The sequence below is a fragment of the Microcebus murinus genome, chromosome 1, assembly GCF_040939455.1.
Source record: "Microcebus murinus isolate Inina chromosome 1, M.murinus_Inina_mat1.0, whole genome shotgun sequence".
Lineage (NCBI taxonomy): Eukaryota > Metazoa > Chordata > Mammalia > Primates > Cheirogaleidae > Microcebus > Microcebus murinus.
The window spans coordinates 111283082-111307708 of NC_134104.1; the positions used below are offsets into that span (position 1 = coordinate 111283082).

The following is a 24627-nucleotide window of genomic DNA, read 5'->3' on the forward strand; positions in this document are numbered from 1 at the left end:
GCAAGAGCTGCAGTTTTGGAGATGGCTGACAGCGGTTGTTCACAGTGAGTGGTTATTATCAATATTACTAACATTTTACTTTGATTCTTTTCCAAAAATGGTTTATAATCAGTTACAGCCCAAACTTTCCTTCTTCTTCAGTGAAATTCACAGAAAGGACACTGGCAACTACTCTTGAATACAGGTTTCTTATAACTTTGGAGATCATACCATTGGACTAGGTAGAAACTTCCAGGGCTCTAATTTAAAAAGTTGACACACTCATGAGGATCGTTAACCCAACATCAAGAGGCACAATAATCAATAATATGGGACTAAACTACTAGAGAACTGAAATGATTTTTTCTGATGTTTTTTGTTCAAAATATTACTGATTCCTTCTATGTTTTGTTTTCCAGAGTGAAAAATTATTATTTTTTCTTTTGCGCTATTTACAGCTTACTACAGTTTGGGTTAGGTATACTTTTGTGAGCAAAAGTAGAAGTGTTTACCTTTCTCTCTATCTGATTCTTCCGGTATTCAGAAAGTATATGTGAGTATTCTTAATTTATGGTGATATAGTTATTTGCATGTATAAATTCAGTGAGAATAGGTTTTCTTTTGTAACAGGACACAATTAGATAGAGTAGTTATTTTACCAAGGCTTTAATGGAATAGCATATTTTCAGATATGACCAAACTACTTTGAGGAATTGAGGTTAACTTTATGGAACCAGTAAATAGTCCCTTGGAAACACTGGCCTGGTACCTTGTCTACATGGTTTGCTTACGAGGTTTCTTTACTTCCAAGGTAAGTAAAGAATGTCACTTTTCTTGTAATCCCAGCACCATAAGAATATTTTGAGACCTCAAGAAGAGAGGAATTTCACCCAGTTCATATAGGTATTACAGGCACGGTTTGATGGCAAATCTTTGGCTGGGCTTCTAAGCCTCAAGGCTTTTAAAAGTCTAACCTGAAATTCCTTATAAAAAAGTTTCAATAAAGCAAACATAAAAGGGCCTATATGGCCATATGCTATTATTGTTGCACTTTATACAAATAATCCAGCCAAGTATAATAGTAAAGCTTATTTTGAAAATAAATTGGTCCTATTAAGAGTTATCTTTCAGGCTGGGCACGGTGGCTCACGCCTGCAATCCTATCACTCTGGGAGGCCAAGGCAGGCGGATTGCTCGAGTTCAGGAGTTAGAAACCAGCCTGAGCAAGAGCAAGACCCCTTCTCTACTATAAATAGAAAGAAATTAATTGGCCAACTAATATATATAGAAAAAATTAGCTGGGCATGGTGGCGCATGCCTGTCCCAGCTACTCGGAAGACTGAGGCAGGAGGATTGCTTGAGCCCAGCAGTTTGAGGTTGCTGTGAGCTAGGCTGACGCCACGGTACTCACTCTAGCCTGGGCAACAAAGCAAGACTCTGTCTCAAATAAAAAAAAAATAAAAATAAGAGTTATCTTTCATAGAAATGGAGAACCAGAGAGAGAAAAATTATGCTTCATGAGAAATCTATAGTGCACATTATTAGATTCTAGCCTTGTTAATTGTTTTTGAATGTGAATTATTTTGCTTCAATTTGGACTAAATCCTGAATTATTTCTTGGTTACAAGTCTCTAAAGAAAGACCAGTTTTAAATTTTTTTCATGATGCTCTTAGTTGACTTCCTAATGGAATACGTTCTTTTTTTCATTCTGGCATAAAAATTTCCTTTCTGATTATACTCATTCTGTAAGTTATATTTCTATCATGTATCTCTCATTTTACTTCTTCTGAGAAAACTAAATTCATGGTAGTCTGAAGACTACAGATGATTTAACAAGCAACAGAAGCTATAGATCAATGACTGACAGAACTATCTGGAAATGAGGTTTTCCAGTGATGAGGGACACCTTGACACTCAGATTTTGACCATCAGTGCTTTCAAAAAGAAAGATTTTTGAACAGATGGAGGAAATGAGAAGAATAAAAGAAATTTTATTTGAGGAATATGGGGTCTTCTAAATTATCAGGCTGGAAGAGACACTGGTACACATAATAAAACTGCTCCACTTTCAGGGTATGATCGGCAATATCTAGTCACACAAAGGTTATATAACTGGTGCTCCTCACCATCAATGCTGAATAGAGAATTAAGACGGACAAACAAGTTTCTGACACATTGTACTGCTGTTATTGACACTAGCTTATATTCCCGAATGATAATCAAAAATATTACTGGTCTGGCATGGAAGACAAGCAATCAGAATAGATGCCGTAGATAGAATTCTAAAGATTTCTCCCTTAGTCTTCCATCTCCTGGTTATTTGATCAAGCTACTACAGATGCAATTACAGTTACTAATCATCTGAAAGTAAGATCAGAATAGCATCCTGGATTATTCAGGTAGGACCAGTGTAATCACATGAGACCTAGAAAACAGACAAGACCATCAGAAAGATGCAGCAGAGACAGAGGTTAGATAGATTCCAAGTATGAGGAGTATTTGGCACACAATTGCTGGCTTTAAGATGCAGGAGCCCATGTGGAATTAAGGGCAGAGCCCAGCTGAAAGCCAGCAAGGAAATCAGGACCTAATTCTTAAAGACTCAAGGAAATGGATTCTGCCAACAACCTGAATGACTTTGGAGGTGGATTCTTTCTAGGGCTCCCCACTAAGAGGCCAATTGGCTAACACCTGATTTCAGCCTCATGCAACCCAAGTCAGAGAACCCACTCAAGCAAACCCAGACTTCTGACCTATAGAATTCTGAGATATCAAATTTATATTGTTTCTTGCTGCCAAATTTGTGGTATTTTTTTTATAGCAGCAATGGTAAACTTATATAAATCACTAACCAATTAGTACGACTTGCATGCAGGCACATAATCGCTAAATATCAGCCTAGGCTATCCCATGAAATGTTTTACCTCAAACTAGCGTCACTGCCAAACTGTCTGGGGAAATATAGGAAACATTTTTTTGCTGCATATTTCCTCATACATTCTATCTAAAATCAAATAATGAATAAGTCTAATGCCAGAATATGCATAGTCCATGCAGACCAGACACAGTTTTTACCAGTATTTGGTGGCAAAAACAAATAGCACTGATTGACCTAATAATTTCATATCTAGGACTCTCACCTGCCCGAGTAGTTCTATTTTCTTTTCTTTCTTTTTTAATTTTTTTTGAGAGAGAGTCTCACTCTGTTGCCCAGGCTGGAGTGCCAGCCATGACGTCAGCCTCGCTCACAGCAAGCTCCAACTCCTGGACTCAAGCTATCCTCCTGCCTCAGCCTCCTGGGTAGCTGGGACTACAGGCATGTGCCACCATGCCCAGCTAATTTTTTCTCTATATATTTTTAGTTGGCTGATTAATTTCTTTCTATTCTTAGTAGACACGGGGTCTTGCTCTTGCTCAGGCTGGTCTTGAACCCCTAACCTTGAGCGATCCGCCCGCCTCGGCCTCCCAGAGTGCTAGGATTATAGGCATGAGCCACCATGCTTGGCCTGCCCAAGTAGTTCTAGAGGCTCACACATTTGACATGTGAAGCTGTTCACCACATTATATATAATAATAATGTTTAAATATATTATGGTACAATTATTAGATGAATAAGCAAACCTGGAAACATATTTTTGAGAAAATAATTGTTACACATTAATGGAAAGCAGGAAAAGAAATTGTATTAACAATTTGAACCTAGTTTTATTAAAAGTACAAATATAAACACTTGTACACAGAGAAGACTAGAAAGAAATACATTATATTAGAGTGGTTATTAATATGTTTTAGGGTAATTAGTAATTTTTGTTATTTATGTATTTTATAAAAATTCTATATATTACTACCTTGCAATTAGACAACAGATAATTTTTTTAGAAAATTGAACTCTAATCTATAGAATTAATTTGCTATTTATACATATGCCACTAACTCTACATATTACCTTGACAAATTAACCATTTTGCACCTTTGAAATAAAATTGACCTAAAAGGCCTAATATATCCTTCAAAACAAACATTCTAGAAATACCCAAATACAGAAGTTTTGAGAAAATCTTAGGTCTATGATATATTGCCCTAGCATCATCACTTGAATTTGGCAGTTCACCATTTCTGTCCTTCACGTCATTATTACTGTGGTCTCTTGTGAGCATTAACATTAGTATTAACATTTAGTCTACTACTGAATCACAGTCAATAAACAATATTTTTATTTTACACCCTAATACTACATGATTTTTGAAGAACAAAACTTTCAAAAGAAGACAGACTAATGGCCAAAAAATATGAAAGAATACTAAACATCTCTAATCATCGGGGGAAATGCAAATCAAAACACAATGAGATATCACTTAACTCCAGTGAGAATGGCTTTCATCAAAAAGTCCTAAAACAACAAATGTTGGTATGAGTGCAGAGAGATAGGAACACTCATACGTTACTGGTGGGACTGCAAACTAGTACAACCTCTGTGGAAAGTAATATGGAGATACTTCAAAGAGCTACAAGTAGAACTATCATTTGATACAGCAATCCCCATTAGTGGGCATCTACCTGAAAGAACAAAAAACATTCTATAAAAAAGACATCTGCACTAGAATGTTCATAGCAGCACAATTCACAATTGCAAAGATGTGGCAACAACTCAAGTGCCCATCAATACATGAGTGGATTAATAAAATGTGGTATATGTATACCACGGAGTTCTACTCAGCCACAAAAAAAAATGATGGTGAACCAACACTTCTTGTATTATCCTGGATGGTACTGGAGCCCATCCTTCTAAGTGAAGTATCACAATAATGGAGAAACAAGCAGCACATGTACTCACCATCAGATAGGTACTAACTGATCAACACTTATGTACACATATGAAAGAAACATTCATGGGGGAATTAGGGGGCAGGTGGGAAGGAGGAAGGGGGAATAGGTAATTCACATGTAATGGGTGCAGTGACCCTTGTCAGATGATGTTAGAACTGAATTGAATTATACAACACTCAGTTGGGGTCCCAATGAAGAATTGCTTGGTGTGTGAGGGAAAACCCACACATATCTTGTGTCAGAAGTGTTGTGAGTTGAGTAATATGTGACAGTAGGAAAAACAGATTGCATTTCCTGATACAGACTGAGAATATTTCCAAAAGAGATAATCACTTGAATCAGTAGACTGAGTAAAGTTCTCTCTCACCAAAGCAGGTGAAATTACCCAATCCATTGAATGACTTAATAGGACAAAATGGCAGAAGAAAGGATGTATTTGTTCTCTTTTCTCGAGCTGGTGCATCCATCTTCCTTTGCTGACAGACATCAGCACTTGTGGCTCTCAGACCTTTAGACTCTAATTGGGACCCACACCATTGGCTTTCCTGAGTCTCAGACCTTGAGGCTTGGATTGGAAGTACACCCCTAGCTTTTTTGTGCCTCTGGCTCACAGACAGCAAATTATGGGCCTTCTCAGACTCCATAATTGCAGGAGCCATATCCTCATAACAAATCCTTTCTATAGATCCATATGTGTCCCCTTGGTCCTGATTATCTGAAGAACCCTGACAAATACACCTTATATTTTAATATCAGGATCTTCAGTTAATAGGGTTTCAAATGGGTCTCAGAACTGTATCAATGTGTTTTTTCTCTTGTTTTTATTTGTGATATCTCCAGGAAAGTTTATGTTTCCAATTAACAAATGTTTAGTACAATGGATTTGTGGGTAGTAAGGTGATCCCCTTTTGGGTATTCATTACATCCTCTTAGTTAGTGATCATGATATTTGCTTATAATTTTTTTTAAAGTAAGCTTGGTTAGCAGTAATTATAATTACCTTTTAAAAAATTCCAAACTCATTATTTATGATTCATATCCTTCCTTTTCATTCTACATAGCACTGAAATATAGTTTCCACTCCATCATTTCAGTGAAATTGACCTTTCTAAAATTGGTAATGGTTTTTTAATTCTTAGAGCCCAGGAAACTGTTACATATTGAACTGAAAGCCAGAAAAATATCTATAAAAAATATGTTTTTGTTTTTAGATGTTCTGGATTTTTTTTTTTTTTTTTTGAGACAGAGTCTCGCTTTGTTGCCCAGGCTAGAGTGAGTGCCATGGCGTCAGCCTAGCTCATAGCAACCTCAAACTCCTGGCTCAAGCAATCCTCCTGCCTCAGCCTCCCGAGTAGCTGGGACTACAGGCATTCGCCACCATGCCCAGCTAATTTTTTGTATATATATTAGTTGGCCAATTAATTTCTTTCTATATTATAGTAGAGACGGGGTCTCGCTCTTGCTCAGGCTGGTTTCGAACTCCTGACCTCGAGCAATCCGCCCGCCTCGGCCTCCCAGAGAGCTAGGATTACAGGCGTGAGCCACCGCGCCCGGCCTGGATTTTTCTTTTAAATTTAGTAATATTTGTCTCTTTAGATGGTCATTTGACAATTGGTTAAATTAGTAGAAAACGTTATTTCTTTTTATTTTTTTATTATCTCAAATTTTGTGGGTGCAAATATTGTTAGGGTTACATATCTTGCCTCTGCCCCCCCCTCCCCACCCCGCTCTGCCAGAGCTTCAAGCGTGTCCGGCCTCTAAGTGGTGCGCACCACACCTACCATGTAAGTGGGTACCCTTCCCCTTCTCCCCCCTTCCACCTGTTCACCTCCCAATAACAGATTTTTTTTTTTTAGACATTTTGGTTACAGTGTGTATCTTTGCCTCTCCCTAAAAAGGTATAGAGGTAATCCTATCCCCCCTACAATGCTCATCACATTCTTAAGATGTGGGTCTCCCCTCCCAAATCCCTGCTGGTGGGACTGCAAATTAGTGCAACCTTTGTGGAAAAGAATTTGTAGATACCTCAAACAACTAGAAATAGAAATATCATTTGATCCAGCAATAGCATTGTTGGGCATCTACCCAAAAGAACATAAGTCACTTTATTATAAAGACATCTGCACCCGAATGTTTATGGTAGCACAAATCACTATTGCACGGTCATGGAAACTACCCAAGTGCCGTCAATTCATGGGTGGATAAGAAAACTTTAAACCTTAAATGTAACCATTTTATTTTGCTTTGTTGGTTTAAGTTTCTTTGGGGAGTGGTTAAATTTTGAATAAGTGATCATTGTTTGCAAAGTAAACAACTGAAATAGCCAAGCTCATCGGGTGCCTGATAAAACCCTAGCTACGACTGGATGGCCTCATAGAAAGATTTAGCCCTGTGCCTCCTCCCAGAGCAGCCTGCCCACTCCCACCCTGCTGTCTGAAAAGAATGCTCTCTCTCTGTCTCCCTCCAGAAATAAAAATGAGAACTAGAACATTAGTGGGACTTGAAACTACACAGTGAGAACCTACTTTCTTTCCACTCTCATAACACCCACCCACTAGGCTTCAGATTGTGGCATGAGATTGTGGCAGATATCTTCTGACTAGTGACTTTCCTTCCTTCTGAAACTGGGGAGGTGGAGGACACAATACATTTGACATTGTATTTGACCAGAAGTTATGTGGCAACACTCTTTCCTTGACACTGAGTGCAAACATAAGGACGTGACACCGTGACCTCAGTAGCAGGACTTGGCCACAACAGCCTCAGCTGTTACTTCCTTGTAATGTGTGACACCGTTGACCACTTCCTCATACATAAGTGTCTCACACTATAATTTCAGAAAAACCACACTTCAGTTTTACACATTCTTCTTTGTCCTCCCTTTCAGTCTACTTTAGGCAAAAGATGAAGAATCTACACTCTTTACACATGGGTGTCCCAAGTTCCCATATTTGAACCTCTCCTCATGCTGTAACATTTCAACAGTGTAGGTCTGTTAACATGGGTTCGAATACTGTGCATATGGCTGTTTCACCTGTAAGAGGTAGACAAGAATATCTTAGCAATCTACCAGTCACTCCCACTTTGATGTCCCACAAGCAACTCAAACTTAATTAATGCAACTGGACTCTACCCCAAATTTCCTTCAGCAATCCCTATTTATGTTAATTGATGTTTGCACTATCAATTGCCAACGTTGTAAACATTCTTAAGATAATTCTCTTCTTCCTCTCTCCCAAATCTATTCAGTCACTAAGCACCACATTTTCTTTCTTTTCTTTTTTAAATCCCTGTAAGACCTCCCTTCTTTCTAATTGTACTAAGTACCATCTCAATATTTTAGTTCAATATTGCATTATTTTGATCTTGAATTGTAGCTAAAACCATCTCCTAACTGCTTGTTTCTTCTATCATACAAATAATTTTTCACAATGTCAATAATTTAGTCTTTCTAAAACTAGAGGCTAATAGTGTCTTTCTCGTACTTAAAATTGTATCATTCTTCAATCTATCCCCTGAAATAACATCCAATATCTTTTCAATAGTATTAATATATGACCTTATATCAATGGCTCCCTCCCAGGCTTTTGGGGTTGATTAGTTTGGATAATGCTAGTTGCTATAACAAATTTTCCAATAGAAGCTTATTTCTCCCTTAAGTGACTATCAAGGTGGGGGTTTCTGGTTTGTGGGCACTTTAGGGTCAGGTGGTAGTTCAGGGTGAAGGGATACTTCTCCCTTTTAGTTCTGCTATTCCTTAAGATCTCATCATCTTCTGCATCACGACAATGGAAGGGAAATAGCATGGCAAAGTCTCATCTACTTCTTAATAACCTTGGCATGGAGGTAACACATTTGCTTCTTCTTACATTCTATTGGCTGGAATTCAGTCACATGGGGAAACCTAGATGCAGGGTAATGTAGTCCTAACCTAGACAGCTACTTCTTAGCTACAATTCTATTCCATGAAAGAGGAAACACAAGTTTTGGTCAACAATTGTTTCACCTTCAAGATCAGGAGTCTCTGTCAATTCCATATTTTGCTACTAAATGCACTGCAGCCATACTTAATACTTGTATTCTCGAAATACACCATGGCCTTCTTTTGTTTATGTTGTTGCCTTTTGCTCATGGCTATCTTCTACTCTTCTTTCAAAACTTAGCTGAGAAATCTTTTCCTGCAGAAAGCCAGCACTGAATTGTTCTTTCTGGATTAATACACAGCCACCTCCAATGTGATCTATGTTTTTCTGTTGTAATAGGTGCTTGTTAAACCTTGCTAGGCTCAGTTCTATGCTATATTACTTAAAGATGTCCAGTTTTCTCTTTCTCAATGGGATCTGAAAAACATGGATATTGAAATTTTGGCTCATTTAAAATGATTTCTATTACAAACTTCTAGAAATATTTTTGTTACAGTAATAAGATTTAAGATTGTGTAAATAGTTGTGATCATTCATCTGGCTACTTATAGTTTGTTAAAGAGGGGCTATTTTGCCGGGCGCGGTGGCTCACGCCTGTAATCCTAGCTCTTGGGAGGCCGAGGCGGGCGGATTGCTCAAGGTCAGGAGTTCAAAACCAGCCTGAGCAAGAGCGAGACCCCGTCTCTACTATAAATAGAAAGAAATTAATTGGCCAACTGATATATATAAAAAAAATTAGCCGGGCATGGTGGCTCATGCCTGTAGTCCCAGCTACTCGGGAGGCTGAGGCAGAAGGATCGCTCGAGCCCAGGAGTTTGAGGTTGCTGTGAGCTAGGCTGACGCCATGGCACTCACTCTAGCCTGGGCAACAAAGTGAGACTCTGTCTCAAAAAAAAAAAAAAAAAAAAAAAAAGAGGGGCTATTTTATATTTGTTTTAATCTTTAGTGAAAATCTCCAGAAGAAATCATGAACACTTTTTGTTTAATTAATAATAAACTTCTTTCTTTTTATTTATCTATTTTTATATACCAGACAGCATTCCCAACCTTCCTTGCAGTTTAGTGTGGCTGTCCAATTGAGTTCAGAACAACAACGTAACCAGAAGTGATATGTGTCAATTTCACGTCTGGCCCATAAAAACCTCCTGTATGCAACCTTTGTCGACGGAAAAAAGCCAAACTCTGTAAAATAATTTTATAAGAGATTTATTCTGAGCCAAATTTGAGGACCATGACCCGGAGCCACTGCCAAGAGGCCTTGGGCAAGTGGACTCACTGTGGCTGGGTTACAGTTTAGTTTTATACATTTCAGAGAGACAGGGGTTACAGGCAAAGTCACAAATCAATACATGAGAGGCATACATTGGTTTGGCCCAAAAAGGTGGGACATCTCGAAGCGGGGGCTTACAGGTTATAGGTGGGTTTAAAGATTCTTTGGCTGGCAATTGGCTGAGAGAGTTAGACTTTATCTAGAAGACCAGAAAGGATATGCTTACTTTAAGATAAGGGTATGAGCACTCTGGGAGGTCCAGACAGGAGGACATTTTAAATTTACAATAGGCGCCTGCTAGGATACTTGAGTTAAGATATTTTAAATTTATGATAGGCATCTGCTAGGATGCTTGAGTTAAGACAGGGGCTTTCTATCTTTTAGGTGATGTTAATGCCATACCAGAATCAGGTTGGGAAGTAAACCACCGCTTTATTTGGTTAACAAAAGCCGCTTAGTAGGAATTTACCATTTGTCAGCCTGACCCAGCTGGCCTCCTTAGGAAAGAGTTTTTAGCAAAAGAAAAAGATCAGAGTTCAGTCCTCAGTTCCCCCTGTTGGCCAAAGATCATTCCATGGAATGCAGGTGTAGGCCAATAACCAGCATGAGGTCCCACGGTGCTAGGAAAGCTCATTCCTAGAGCTGTCTGGTCCCACGGTGCTAGGAAGGCTCATTCCTAGAGTTGTCTAGTTGGTCGCATGGTGCTGTGAAATAGGCTGTGTTATATCTTAGTAGAGGGACATGACTCCACTTGATTTAATAGCCAATTGTTAAAGGGGGCCAGACAGAGTCAGGCCTCGGGCCTACTTTGAAAAAACATCTTGAACCAGATTTGTTTTGCGAACTATCATGATCTGGGCCTTTGATTGATTTTTTCCTTTTCCTGTATCTGGTATAACATTTATAGGAAACATATAATAATAAGAGTCACAGGTAGAAATAAGAGTCATAGGTAGAATTAGAAGGTAGCAAGCAGCCTAACCAGCCAAAAAAATCCTTTGCATGCATCATTATATTTTTTAATCAGACTTACAATATGTTTACCCTCTTTATCAACAGTCAATTGAACTTTATGGTAAATTTTATTTGAGGATTACAAAACTGATACCAATTTAGAATCTAATAAATTTAATTTTTCCTCTGGACAATTAGTCTCCATAGGTATAACATCCTGAGGAGAGCATAAATTAAATTTGAGAAACATTTGATCTTTAATATTTTAAAGGCAAAGATATAAAACTAATTTACCCACAACTTGTAGCAAAATATAAGCATTATTAACATTTAAGCTAAGGAGGAAATTTAGTAATTTATAGTAAGGTGGCTGATAAATTACTCATTATATTTCCTTTTGGATAAATCTATAACTGATAAAAATTATACTTAGTAAGTTCTAAGTCTATAGGAAGCAGAAAAAAAACTTTTATGATTGGGATGGATATCTGCAGCATGTGGCCTGAAAAGATGAAGTATCTTATTTAGTATTCCTTTAGGCTTTTGTGTGTCCCTCCTTCATCTGGAGGGTCTAAACTAATTCCATCCCTCAGAATTGGCCCTTACAATCTGGCATGCCCCCTCTTCCACAATATTCCCTGGGCTTAGAAGGAGGACATTTGAACAGGGCTTTGGCAGATTTCATGGTTTTAAGGTCCCAGAGATCAGGTAAACTTTTTGCTAATTACTTAAAATTTGTCAGGACTCTGGAAAACAAAATAAAAGAATTAGTAATGTTTTAAATCATAAGGTTTGAGTTAGCTATACTCATGGTCATATCAGATTTTTAATTAAAGTCTTGAAACTTCGTTTTGTTTTAGTCCAGTGGTATACATAATCTCCAAAGTTATTAGAAACCAGTATTTAAGTGGCTTTGTCAGTCCTTTCCATGGCCTTTACTTTAAGAAGCCAATTTTAGACTTAGCCAGAAAGAACCACTTTCTGAGATGAATCAAAGTAAAATAATAACTTAAAAGATGATAAAACTTGACCAGCTATGGTTACAGACAGTTGACAAACCAAATTAGTTATTTTGTGACATATAGCAATTTACATAATAACCATAATTATTACTGATACATATACTAAGACATGCCAATATTTTACAAAACTAGTATATTAATAACATATTTATACAAGTACAGCCCAAAGAAAATTAAACACCATTTTATATTTGATAATGTTCTCTGGATGGTTTCGACACATTAAATAAGTCTAATGTCTTTCTTAGACTTTTAGTGATCCTAATGTATAAAAAGCTACTTTAAGGTCAAAAGGCTGGATTTAGAATTTAACTTTTGGAAAGGTCATCAAATATCAAAGGCTTAAAATATTTGTTTATATATAATCACAAACCACTATTAAAATAATTTAACAAAGAGAGAGAGACATTAAATAAATCTAAAGGTGATAAAGTTATATGGATATAAATCTTAACCCTTTTTTTTTAGTTTTTCTAGTTAGTCAGAACCTAATAAAGAGAGCACAGGGATTATCTGACAAAGCATAAAATGTTTTACCAAAGCATAAAATGCCAATTACCAAAATTAAACAAAAACCTTTCGTACTACACTACTTTTTATATTAAAAGGAAAAAAAAACATGTTATAAAATCAAAATGAGTACACATTATGTTATTTTATTAAGAGTAAATTAATATTGACAGAAATCTTTGTTTTAGCCAAAATTCTTTAATAAATTTTCTTTTATAAACTTTATCCTCACCTGTACGTACCATACACCATTTACAAAACATACCTTAAACTTTCGATTTTGTCCTAACATTCCCTTTTTTTAAATAACCATTCATTTTAGGACAAAAATTTTATGTGAGATCTTTTCTTTACATTATTTTTTTTGTTTAACCTTTTTTACCAAAAATATATTTCTATATTTATTGTCCCTTTATATCTTTTTCTTACACAAGTGGAATTTTGTTTTTATTTTTTTCTAAATTTATTTTCATTCAGCCCTTATTAGACAAAGTTATATATTTTAATAAGAACATTCTGTTTTATAATTTTTCTTATTAAAAAATCTTATTCTTTGGTACACCTTATATGTAGAATTACATACTCTGACTAGAATTCTTATTTTTAGTAACTTTAAATTTTAGTGAAAACTTTAAAAAGTAGGAAGTTATGAATTGTTTATCATAAGACACTTGTCATGAAACAAGATTGTAGGTTACTGTAAATATAGCCAAATTAATAATTTAAATATATATATATATTTTTTTAAATGCCAAAATCCTATTTTTTTTTTGAGAAAGGAGACTCAGTGTCTCAAACAAGTATAAGACCTAATAGACAGGCCGGGCGCTGTGGCTCACGCCTGTAATCCTAGCTCTTGAGAGGCCGAGGCGGGCGGATTGCTCGAGGTCAGGAGTTCAAAACCAGCCTGAGCAAGAGCGAGACCCCGTCTCTACTATAAATAGAAAGAAATTAATTGGCCAACTGATATATATATAAAAAATTAGCCGGGCATGGTGGCTCATGCCTGTAGTCCCAGCTACTTGGGAGGCTGAGGCAGAAGGATCACTCGAGCCCAGGAGTTTGAGGTTGCTGTGAGCTAGGCTGACGCCACGGCACTCACTCTAGCCTGGGCAACAAAGTGAGACTCTGTCTCAAAAAAAAAAAAAAAAAAAAAAAAAAAAGACCTAATAGACAGACTGCAGTACAAGTTAATAAGGAAGCTGAATCTGTGTCTTTTGTAGTTTTATGAATAAAAAATCTTTTGTTATTCCTATTAATATCATATGACAATCTAGTTTAAAAGAGAAAACCAAATTTCATTGTATTAGTGTACTAATGATCAAAGTTAATTTTAATAAAATCTTATAAACAAATCCATCTAACTTTCACCAATTTGACTATAAGTTAAGACATTTATAAACCTTTTATAACCTTTAACTTTTATATCTACTTAATTTTTAATGATCATTTACATATTGAATAAGTAGTTTCAAAAAATCAATAAATTAAACAAAATAATGGACTTAAACAGAACTCTAGAACAAATGGGCCTGACTGACATTTATAGGACATTTTACCTCAAAACCACTGAATACACATTCTTCTCATCAGCTCATGGGTCATTCTCTAAGATTGACCATATCCTAGGACACAAAGCATGTCTCAAACAATGTTTTTTTGTTTTTTTTTTGAGACAGAATCTCACTTTGTTGCCCAGACTAGAGTGAGTGCCATGGCGGTCAGCCTAGCTCACAGCAACCTCAAACTCCTGGGCTCAGGCAATCCTCCTGCTTCAGCCTCCCAAGTAGCTGGGACTACAGGCATGTGCCACCATGCCCGGCTAATTTTTTTTCTATATATGTATTAGTTGGCCAATTAATTTCTTTCTATTTATAGTAGAGATGAGGTCTCGCTCTTGCTCAGGCTGGTTTCGAACTCCTGACGTAGAGCAATCCGCCTGCCTCAGCCTCCCAGAGTGCTAGGATTATAGGCGAGAGCCACCGCGCCCGGCCAAACAATTTTATTTTTTTTAAAAATAGAAATTATACCATGTCTCTTTTTAGATCACAATGGAATAATTGTAGAAATCAACCCTAACAGGAACTCTCATTTTTACACAAAATCATGGAAACTAAACAACCTTCTACTAAATGATCACTTCATAAATGAGGAAATCAAGATGGAAATAAAATGATTTTTTTTTTAACTAAATGACAACACAAGTTAATCAAACACAAGTTATCAAAACTTGTGGGAGGAAAGTTTATTTCTATAAATGCCTATAAACAAAATTATCTTTTAACAAAACTAATACTTATGTTGTGTAACATTTTTATTAAAAGAATTTTTGTATAGAGTTGTTTTTCTTTTATTTAGAAGTTTTAATTACATGTGCTAATCATAATGTCAACTCTTAGAAAAATTTAGGAAGTTACAGTAACTTTGAACTGTTAGTCACTAATTTTATTAGTATTCCTAAATATAAAGCTATGAAGGTATAAACTTAAACTTATATTTAAGAACTGATGTTCTAGTATTTTACCTTATAAATGACCCATTTATAAGGGACATATAATGACATTTTAGGATCTTTTTTTTTAACTTAACATAATGACTTTAAGATTTTAAATTACATGAAAACTTTATTTGTATTTATTGCATTTGTATTTACCTAGTTTATCTATATTAGCAGCTTATTTAGATCTTCGCTATTAAAAGTTTAAGTTACTTTTTTTTTATTAACCATTTTTATACCCTGTAAATTAGATATATATAACAGAACATGGATCAAAATACAAACTCAAATCTTATCAAAAACAATAAGCATTTTAATAAGACTTGTTATTTTAAACAAATATAACATCACTTCTAAATTTTGTAAATATAGTAGTCATTTTAGAATATCTTGTTTAAAGGTATTAGCTAATTAGATCCTTCCAAAACATCACATCCCCAAACAAAATCTATTGGCATCATAGGGCTTAAAATGTCTCTGGCACCCAAAGTTTGGGAGCAAAAGCCACTGTTCTCCTAAAGGCTTGAAAATCTACTGATATTAAAATTAATAGGATTAATAAGAGAAAGACTTAAAACTTATACATGGACGCCGTTAGAATGAACACAAAGATGCAGGGGAAATTGTCCATTTTTTTATGCTTAAAGTATGGACAGCTGTATAGAAAGATGATTGGACAAAAAGGATATGAGCTAATTGTAACAGGCTTAGTGGCAGAACTAGCAAGGCATTTTATATTTAGATTTTGCTTGGCCTCTTGAGTGTGCATTTTTCCCTTCTGGGTGTAGGACAAAGCCCTTTCTGGCATGGGGCTTTATAGTAAAATGAAGTAAAAACAAAGTAGGTCAGATAATTGCTTTATGGCCATTTTACATAGAATGATTTTAGGTTTTATGGCTAGCTTCAGGGAAGAATTGGCACAAGAGGCAGGCAAGGTCAGAAAATTTTGCTTTTGAAGCCTTTATTTTAAGCTAGATTTTTTTTAATCCCATCAACATAAGATCTCCTGGCTGTAGACTGAGGAAAAAAACTTTCAGCACCAATTGTTAGCACCTCAAACAATGATACAAAGTGGTAACATGCTTTTTACATGAGGCTCAAGATTAAGCTGTTTAAAAAAAAACTATCTAAATGGTCTCAAAGCAATTTTTAGTGCATAAACTTGAGCACATTTATAGAGTAAGATTACGTTGAGATTCTCATGGATTTTAACCATCATTCACTTTTTATCTTAAAATAAATTGCTATATAAAAATTAATAATTTAGAAATTTTTTTTCTAGGCAAAAACTCTATTACAGTAACACAATGTAATCATAACCAGCTAGATTGTAAAGAGTAGAACAAAAATGGACAAGACCAAGGTAAAACTAAAGCTTTCAATTTAAGTTCTTTACAACTTTCAGGACAACTTTGAATCCCTAACAGTACTGTTAAATGAGTTGAACACACCTTGTGTATCTCTCTACAGGCATTGAATCAGTGGAAGTAAACTATATCTGCAGTAAGGATTAAAAGACCAAAACAAAAATGTTTTTTTTCTTTTACACCTTTGACGATTAAATTTTGGTTTTTTGCTCTACTTGGTGTTTTATTTATTCTAATTTGCTGACACTTAGGCACATTTGCATTTTTACCTTAAAGTTAAACACATAAGTATTTTTGTTGGTAACCCAGATTCAGTTATCATTTGACCAAATATTAAATTTACTTATCAAAAGTTACACATTCTTTGTCTTTGGCTGAATTTACATTTTTATCAAACCTTTACACCTTAAGAACTTAAAAATGTCCAGTAAAACCCAGGCAAAAACAAATGTATGCTGACAATTTGAAAGCATTTTTACTATTACTTTACTAATAACACCTATTTATTTATTTATTTAATAATAACACAGCTTATTTACCAAAGATTACTAAATTCACATGAAGCATTTGGGTTTAATTTATGAGCGCTCCCTTAATTTTTAAACCAGTCTGACACCATATAAGCACAAACACATAATACAGGGACATAAAACATACCCAAACATATACACTCTCTCACACACATACACACAAAGTTCTAATAAATTTTACCCTAGAACTTTAGCCATGACATGGTAACACAAACTCACCAGTCTGTAAAAGAAAGCTGGATCTAAATTTCTGATGAGACTGGAACTTGTTTACACGGCAAACTTTAGTTGACCTGATAGGTAACTTAATTAGGCCTGTGGATCAAAGTTTTGGGTAAAGTACTTTCCATGGCAGTTTGATTTTTTTTTTTTTTTTAGTTAAAAATGGGTTTTCTCTGTTAGCATTTTAGCTAGAACTGGCTGCAGGGTCTCCAGGTAGCCTTTTAATTGTAAATACCACAAACAATGAGTTATCTTAACATCAATAGAAAAAGTTAGCAGGTTTTAGAGTAGCCAGAAAGTAAGAGAGAGATAGCTTGAGACATTTTAATAGTGGGGGGGGGTCGACCATTTCAGCTCTTAATTTTTTTTGATATAATTTTGCCCTTTCTTAAACACTTGTGCATAATAATTAGCTATAACCAGCTGGAGCCCTAGAAAACCTGGCATGCCTTTGAATCTTTTCCTTTACAAAAACACTTGCAAGTAGAGGTACCACAAACCAACTGGGGTGCCCCCAAAGGAGTCATTTTCCTTGCCCTTCCTGGGTTTTTAAAGAGTTTGTTTCTCTCTCTCTCTCTTTTTTTTTTTTTTCAAGGAACCGAACTGTGGTCTAGGGTTTGGTGTCGTGGATCACAGTGTGCTGCTTGTGGGTGGGGCTCCTCAATGTTTCACCATTGAGTCAGTCCCACCCTCTTACTTGTCTCAGTTTCTCTCTTCGGGGGTCTAGTACCTCCGAGAGGGCTCAAAACGCTGAGTGATCAGCTCTTATGTGCGTTTCCTGAACTAGCCTTCTTTTAATTAATTTGTTGGGGGGTTCCCTGTGGGGCTACTCGTGCCTTGGGGAATCACCCCAGGCAACTCCCATTCAGGGCCCTGGTTACCTAGGGCTGCTTTAGGTCTGGGAGGAGTAAGCTGCCCCTTTTCTTCGGAGCTGAGAAACTCAGTCTCTCATCTATCCACAAATAGGACAGTTGGGTTCCTTGCCAAATGCGCAGACAAGCCAATTGAAATTAGTTTTGAGAGGAAAAAAGGCAACAGAGAAAGCTCTTTAGAGTGCACCTCCAAACCTAAATTAGGATCCCAAACAACAATTCCTAGGGAAAGAACCAGCTCAGAATAAACCAAGACCATCAACCAAAAGCGGGAGGTCCGGATCTCAGGAGGACTTACCAGTCCCGCTGAAGGAGAAGCTCGGAGTAGGAGGGCCTAAAAGGGCCATGCTGGTACCTGGCACCGAGTCCGTGCTGCTCCTTACGCGGTCCTGGAGTCTTCTCTGAGATCCTGCTGACTACGCCAAAATTGTCGACGGAAAAAAGCCAAACTCTGTAAAATAATTTTAAAGAGATTTATTCTGAGCCAAATTTGAGGACCATGACCCGGAGCCACTGCCAAGAGGCCTTGGGCAAGTGGACTCACTGTGGCTGGGTTACAGTTTAGTTTTATACATTTTCAGAGAGACAGGGGTTACAGGCAAAGTCACAAATCAATACATGAGAGGCATACATTGGTTTGGCCCAAAAAGGTGGGACATCTCGAAGCGGGGGGCTTACAGGTTATAGGTGGGTTTAAAGATTCTTTGGCTGGCAATTGGCTGAGAGAGTTAGACTTTACCTAGAAGACCAGAAAGGATATGCTTACTTTAAGATAAGGGTATGAGCACTCTGGGAGGTCCAGACAGGAGGACATTTTAAATTTACAATAGGCGCCTGCTAGGATACTTGAGTTAAGATATTTTAAATTTATGATAGGCATCTGCTAGGATGCTTGAGTTAAGACAGGGGCTTTCTATCTTTTAGGTGATGTTAATGCCATACCAGAATCAGGTTGGGAAGTAAACCACCACTTTATTTGGTTAACAAAAGCCGCTTAGTAGGAATTTACCATTTGTCAGCCTGACCCAGCTGGCCTCCTTAGGAAAGAGTTTTTAGCAAAAGAAAAAGATCAGAGTTCAGTCCTCACCCTGTTCTGCCTTACTCTGACTACAGACTCAATGTCAAAGCCCAGAATAACCCAGGAAGCCATATATTAAAGATTCCAGAGCTTCCATTAGTATGAGTTCCTTAATGATGCTGTGAGGCAGAGTCTCCCACCACCAAAGAGGAACACTTCCATTTAGTTGTTTCCATAGTTTAAATTATTTTTCATTTTGTTATGTTATTAAAGTCTTGAGGTTGTTTATGAACTCAGCAAAATAATATGGCCTGAAGTTGAATAATAAAGAATGTGTTAAAATTAAAATTCTTTGCTAAGGCTAGTTTCTCAAAATAGAAAACTTTGCCCTAATTTAGGTGACACTCAGGCACTGGTTGTCAGGACCAGTGATGCACAGTGAAATCATCCTTCTGCTGCTGTTTCCCATGAAGCCTTGTTATACCAACTCCCCATAGGATGTGAGAGTCTTGGAGCTATTGGTTATTGCAGTTAGCCTAAGCAAAACAAACAACAAACAAACAAAAAATGAGAAAAGAACAGTAAAGAGGACTTTAGGAGAAATATTCTTAATATCCTCAGTGGTACAATGCTTTTGATTGCAAATGAGCTTTAATAGCTTAAACAAAAAACCAGAATGACAAAGAACTATAACCATAGTATTAAATTTAAAAGAAATAAATCCTACCATGTAGAAAATGATAAACTTTTTTGCCTTGAGTATGAAATTAGGTGAAGAACAAAGATAAATATCATTAGATTTTACAACCACAAGCCAGCCTTCATGTCTCAAGCTATCTGGAGCTATTAATACAGAAATATAGGATCAATGTAGCAGGTCATCAATGCATCGTATTTTTGGGCTGTTTCCTCATTTCAGTTCCACCATCTTTAATACATATTCTCTCCTGGTCTGAATATGGCTGTTGCAATTCCACATATCACTGCCTCATGAAAGAGAGGAGCCATACCCAAGAAACCTTGAGCAAGTGGACTCGCTGTGGTTGGGTTGCAGTTTGGTTTTATACATTTCAGGGAGGCAGGGATTACAGGGAAAGCCATAAATCAACACATGGGAGGCATACATTGGTTTGGCCCAAAAAGGTGGGCCATCTGGAAGAGGGAGGGCTTATGGGTTATAGGTGGTTTAGGAGGATGGTCATGCTGGAAACTCAGACTTGTGGGGGGAGGGAGGGAAAGGGCATTTATTGAAACCTTAAAATTTGTACCCCCATAATATGCCAAAATTAAAAAAAAAACAGATTCTTTGGCTTGTAATTGGTTAAAGATATGAAGCTTTGTCTAAAGGCTTGGGATGTTTTAACATAGGAGCTCTTTGTCAGAGACAAGCCACCAGACATATATTTGTTGTGTAAATTGAGGACCTGTAGGTTTGTCTTGCACACCCTTATGGCCAGTTAATGGGTTACAAAGGATGTCCCCAAGAAGGGAGGGGGGCATGATAAGGCATGTCTGTCCTCCTTCTTCCTGGCAAGCAATTTAGTTTTGGGGTATTCCTTTGGCCAGAGGGGGTCCATTCAGTCAGCTGGTGGGGGCCAGGGGTGAGCCTTAAAATTTTATTTTAGTTCATAGGATACAAAGTAGCAAATGTGTAGGATGAACAAGTCAAAAGATCTAATTTACAACATAAGGGCTATAGTTAATGATAGTTCAGAATTTTTGTTAAATGAATAGATTATAGCTGGGGGGGGAATGGGCAACCACATGAGATGATGGATATACTAATTTGTTCCACAAGAGTAGCCATTTAACTGCATATGTGTATCTTATAAAATCGTGTGTATACCTTAAGTGTACACAGTAAAATTTATTTTTTAAAAAAGTATCTAGGCACAATATTTATAAAAATGAAGTGAGCTCTTAAAATATTAAGGTAGTGATTAAAATAAATTTAAAAAAAAACAGTAAAACATAAATTCTTTGGAAGGCAAGAATGAGCAAGACAGCAGGACAGGAAAAAAAAAAAAAAAAAGAAAAACAATCTTGACCCCTGCTCATTAGTACTCTAAGCAGCCCTCCTGCCCCCTGCTTTGAAAAGCCCCATGAGTCTGAACGATTCAGGTCAAGGTCAGAGTAATGGAAATTCCCTGGCGGAGGCCACTCCCCAGTTGTTGACTTTACAGTTCCAGCGGATGTAGCCACCTCAATCGTCTCTCTTCAAACACTTTGGGAATCTCTCCAAGGAGCGAGAAGGCCGGCGGTGGGGTGGATGGGGTGGGCAGGAGCAGCACCCATCCCTCCCTTCAGGGTGGCCGCCCTCAGGAGCGACGCAGACCTCCGGGACCAGCGTGGGGACCAGCATAGAGACCAGGGAAGCAAAACTGCGCTACACGTCAGATCCAGGAAACGAAACCCGAGCCGTGTCAGCATCAAGATTACTCCCAGGTTACTCCTTTCCCCCCGCTGACTGCAGAGGAGGTTGTGCGACATCTGTGCCGGGCGGTTAAAGGGCAAAGTGGAAAAAAGAGTCACTTGGACCTTGGCTGTCTCCGGGCTGCGCAGGAACAACTGCAGCCACAGGTAGGGGAGCAACTTTCTCTTTCCTCTCCCCGGGGCGAGGGTGCCTACGCGGAATCTGCGCAAGTCCCAGGGCCAGGCGCAGGTGGTGGGGGAGGTTTATGCGGAAGGAGCCCGCGGCTTTTGTGTTTGCTCTGTGAGAGGAGAATGGGGTGGGGGGAGTGAAAGTTGGGAGCAGGGCTCCCAGAGGCCCCGGAGAGGGACCCTGGAAATGGAGCGGGGAAGTGGAGCTCCAGCTGGCCCAGCGGTACCCGCAGTCTGCCCCAGACCATTCCCAAGACTTGTGCCCCGCCTGAAAACGCCCCGCAGGGCTCTGCTTCCCCTTAGCTGCGTGGCTGCACAGGCAGAGGCAGCCTGAATCAGGGTCAGAAGCTGAGCTCCAGAGTACCTGCCGGCATAGTGGGGGTATTAAAAGGAACGATTAACAGAGCCTGCTGTCATTTAACAATAAGTCTTAACTGGAAGTATGACTGGAGCCCCAAACTATGCTAGACTCTCTACAATAGGCGTCCTCAAACTACCACGGCGGGCCGTGGGTCAGGTGCAGGCTGCCTAGCATATTTATCTGGTCCTCCGGGTGTTTTTGCCACCCATGGATGCCTGTCCTGCTTAGCAGCGGACTGGTCCTGGGCCCACAGTGCACACTCTCCAAGGTCTGAGGGACAGTGAACTGGCCCCCTGTTTAAAAAGTTTGAGGACCCCTGCTCTACAGTATCAAATCAATCTGAAAGGTGGAGGCTAAACAAAGCATAATGGCTGAGACCAGTAGTTCCAAGAGCCAGGCTGCCTGAGTTTGAACCCTGCTTCTACTACATTTCACGTCTGTAGATTCCGAGCCAGTTTCTTCATATATGTTCCTTTCTTTGCCTCATCTCTGAAATTGGGTAACTATTAAGAGAATTACAGGCCGGGCGTGGTGGCTCACGCCTGTAATCCTAGCACTATGGGAGGCCCAGGCGGGCGGATTGCTCAAGGTCAGGAGTTCCAAACCACCCTGAGCAAGAGCGAGACCCGTCTCTACTATAAATAGAAACAAATTAATTGGCCAACTAATATATATAGAAAAAATTAGCCGGGCATGGTGGCGCATGCCTGTAGTCCCAGCTACTCGGGAGGCTGAGGCAGTAGGATTGCTTGAGCCCAGGAGTTTGAGGTTGCTGTGAGCTAGGCTGACGCCATGGCACTCACTCTAGCTGGGGCAACAAAGTGAGACTCTGTCTCAAAAAAAAAAAAAAGAGAATTACAAAAGTTACAGAGTACTACATGCATTGATGTAATGTTACTGGAGCGGTGCCTGGCACTGCAGGAAATACTCTGTGAAAGTTAGCTTTTAATATTTTAAATATTTGACAAAGTCCCTCCTTCTCCAAGCTCATTATCTGCCGCCCATTTGGTTTTATTCATGTATTGTTATTCCTGAAAGTCTTGGCACGGCTCCTTCTCAGTTCCAGCAAGAGGCCGGTCATTGCTTTTTCCGGTTTAGCAAGTTGAGATACATGGATAGCACAAGACACACTTGCTTAATGAAAATTGTCAGGAAGTTTGGGGTTCCTTTTTCTTTCTTAAACTTTCCTACAGTAGACACTTGTCTTAATAGAACAATAGAAGGGCTTTGAACGATGAGCAAATGCAAGGAAATGAAAAATAAAATGTGTGGATTTCTGCAGTTGGATAGAAAAGTGGCATTTAAAATAGCCGGGCTGCTATCCAATTTTCCCAGCACCATTTATTGAATAAGGATTCCTTGGAAACTCACGAGAGCAAACAGACAACCTAGAGAATGGGAGAAAATATTCACATGCTACACATCCTATAAAGGGCTGATAACTAGAATCTATCTATACAGAACTCAGGAGAATCAGCAAGAGAAAAATCAAACAACCCTATCAAAAAGTGGGCAAAGGACATGAACAGAAACTTTTCAAAAGAAGACAAGACTAATAGCTAACAAACATATAAAAAAATGCTCAACATCTCTAATTATTAGGGAAATGCAACTCAAAACAGCAATGACATGTCACTTAACTCCAGTGAGAATGACCTTTATCAAAAAGTACCAATAGACTACATATTGGCATGGATGTGGAGTAATAGGAACACTTACACACTGATGGTGGGACTACAAACTAGTACAACCTCTGTGGAAAGTAATATGGAGATACCTCAAAGAACTACAAGTAGAACTACTATTTGATCCAGCAATCCCGTTACTGGGCATCTACCCAAAGGAAAAAAAAAGACATTCTATGAAAAAGACACCTGCACTATAATGTTTATAGCAGGACAATTCACAATTGCAAAGATATGGCAACAACCCAAGTGCCCATCAATACATGAGTGGATTAATAAAGTGTGGTATATGTATACCATGGATTTCTACTTAGCCATAAAAAAACAATGCTGATCTAGCACCTCTTATATTATCCTAAATAGAGCTGGAGCCCATTCCAATAAGTGAAGTATCAACAAGAATGGATAAACAAGTACCACATGTACTCACCATCAAATTGGTATTAATTGATCAACACCACTTGTGTGCACATAGCAGTAACATTCAGCAGGTGTCAGGCAGATGGGAGGAAGGAGGAAGGGATGGGTATATTCACACCTAATGGGTGCAGTGCACACCGTCTGGGGATGGACACACTTGAAGCTCTGACTTGGGTGAGGCAAAGGCAATATATGTAACCTAAATATTTGTACCCCCATAGTATGCTGAAATAAAACATAAAATAAAATAAAATGGTAATAAAACTGAAAAAAATAAAAAAATAAAATAGCTGGGTTGCAGATCATACAGCATTCTGATCTGTAAAGGAGCTTAGAGTACAGGTAGAGAGAAACTAAATATGCGTGAACTGGCCTCTGAACACCTCTCCATCCTCATCTCTAAGGATCTCTCCCTGTTCTTTTCCGTACCCTCACAGATATCTCATTTCCTTGAATGAGCCAAGTTCCCTCCAGCTTCGGGACTTCTATCTGTGAAGTTCTCTCTGTCTGTTATACCCCACTTCACAGCACCCCCACTTAACCACACCTTCACAGATTAGTGAATTTT

The 24627-nt window shown here is 38.0% G+C and overlaps 1 protein-coding gene and 1 long non-coding RNA gene across 3 annotated transcripts in view; one reads left to right on the top strand and one right to left on the bottom strand.

Annotated features, from left to right (window-relative positions):
- Positions 1–9947: 9947 nt before the first annotated feature.
- LOC142871903 (uncharacterized) lies at positions 9948–21262 on the bottom strand. The gene is made up of 3 exons (XR_012920090.1): positions 21174–21262; positions 18273–18425; positions 9948–10704 (listed from the first exon to the last, which is right to left on the bottom strand). It is a non-coding gene; the product is annotated as an uncharacterized LOC142871903 (long non-coding RNA).
- The window catches only part of PLSCR1 (phospholipid scramblase 1), a 30666-nt gene continuing 27276 nt past the window's right edge, over positions 21238–24627 (top strand). The window contains exon 1 of one of the 2 annotated variants that reach the window (XM_076004769.1): positions 21238–21572. The gene's annotated coding sequence lies outside the window, so the exon portion shown is untranslated. The remainder of the gene's footprint in view (positions 21573–24627) is intronic. The other variant, XM_012762409.3, reaches the window with a different exon arrangement.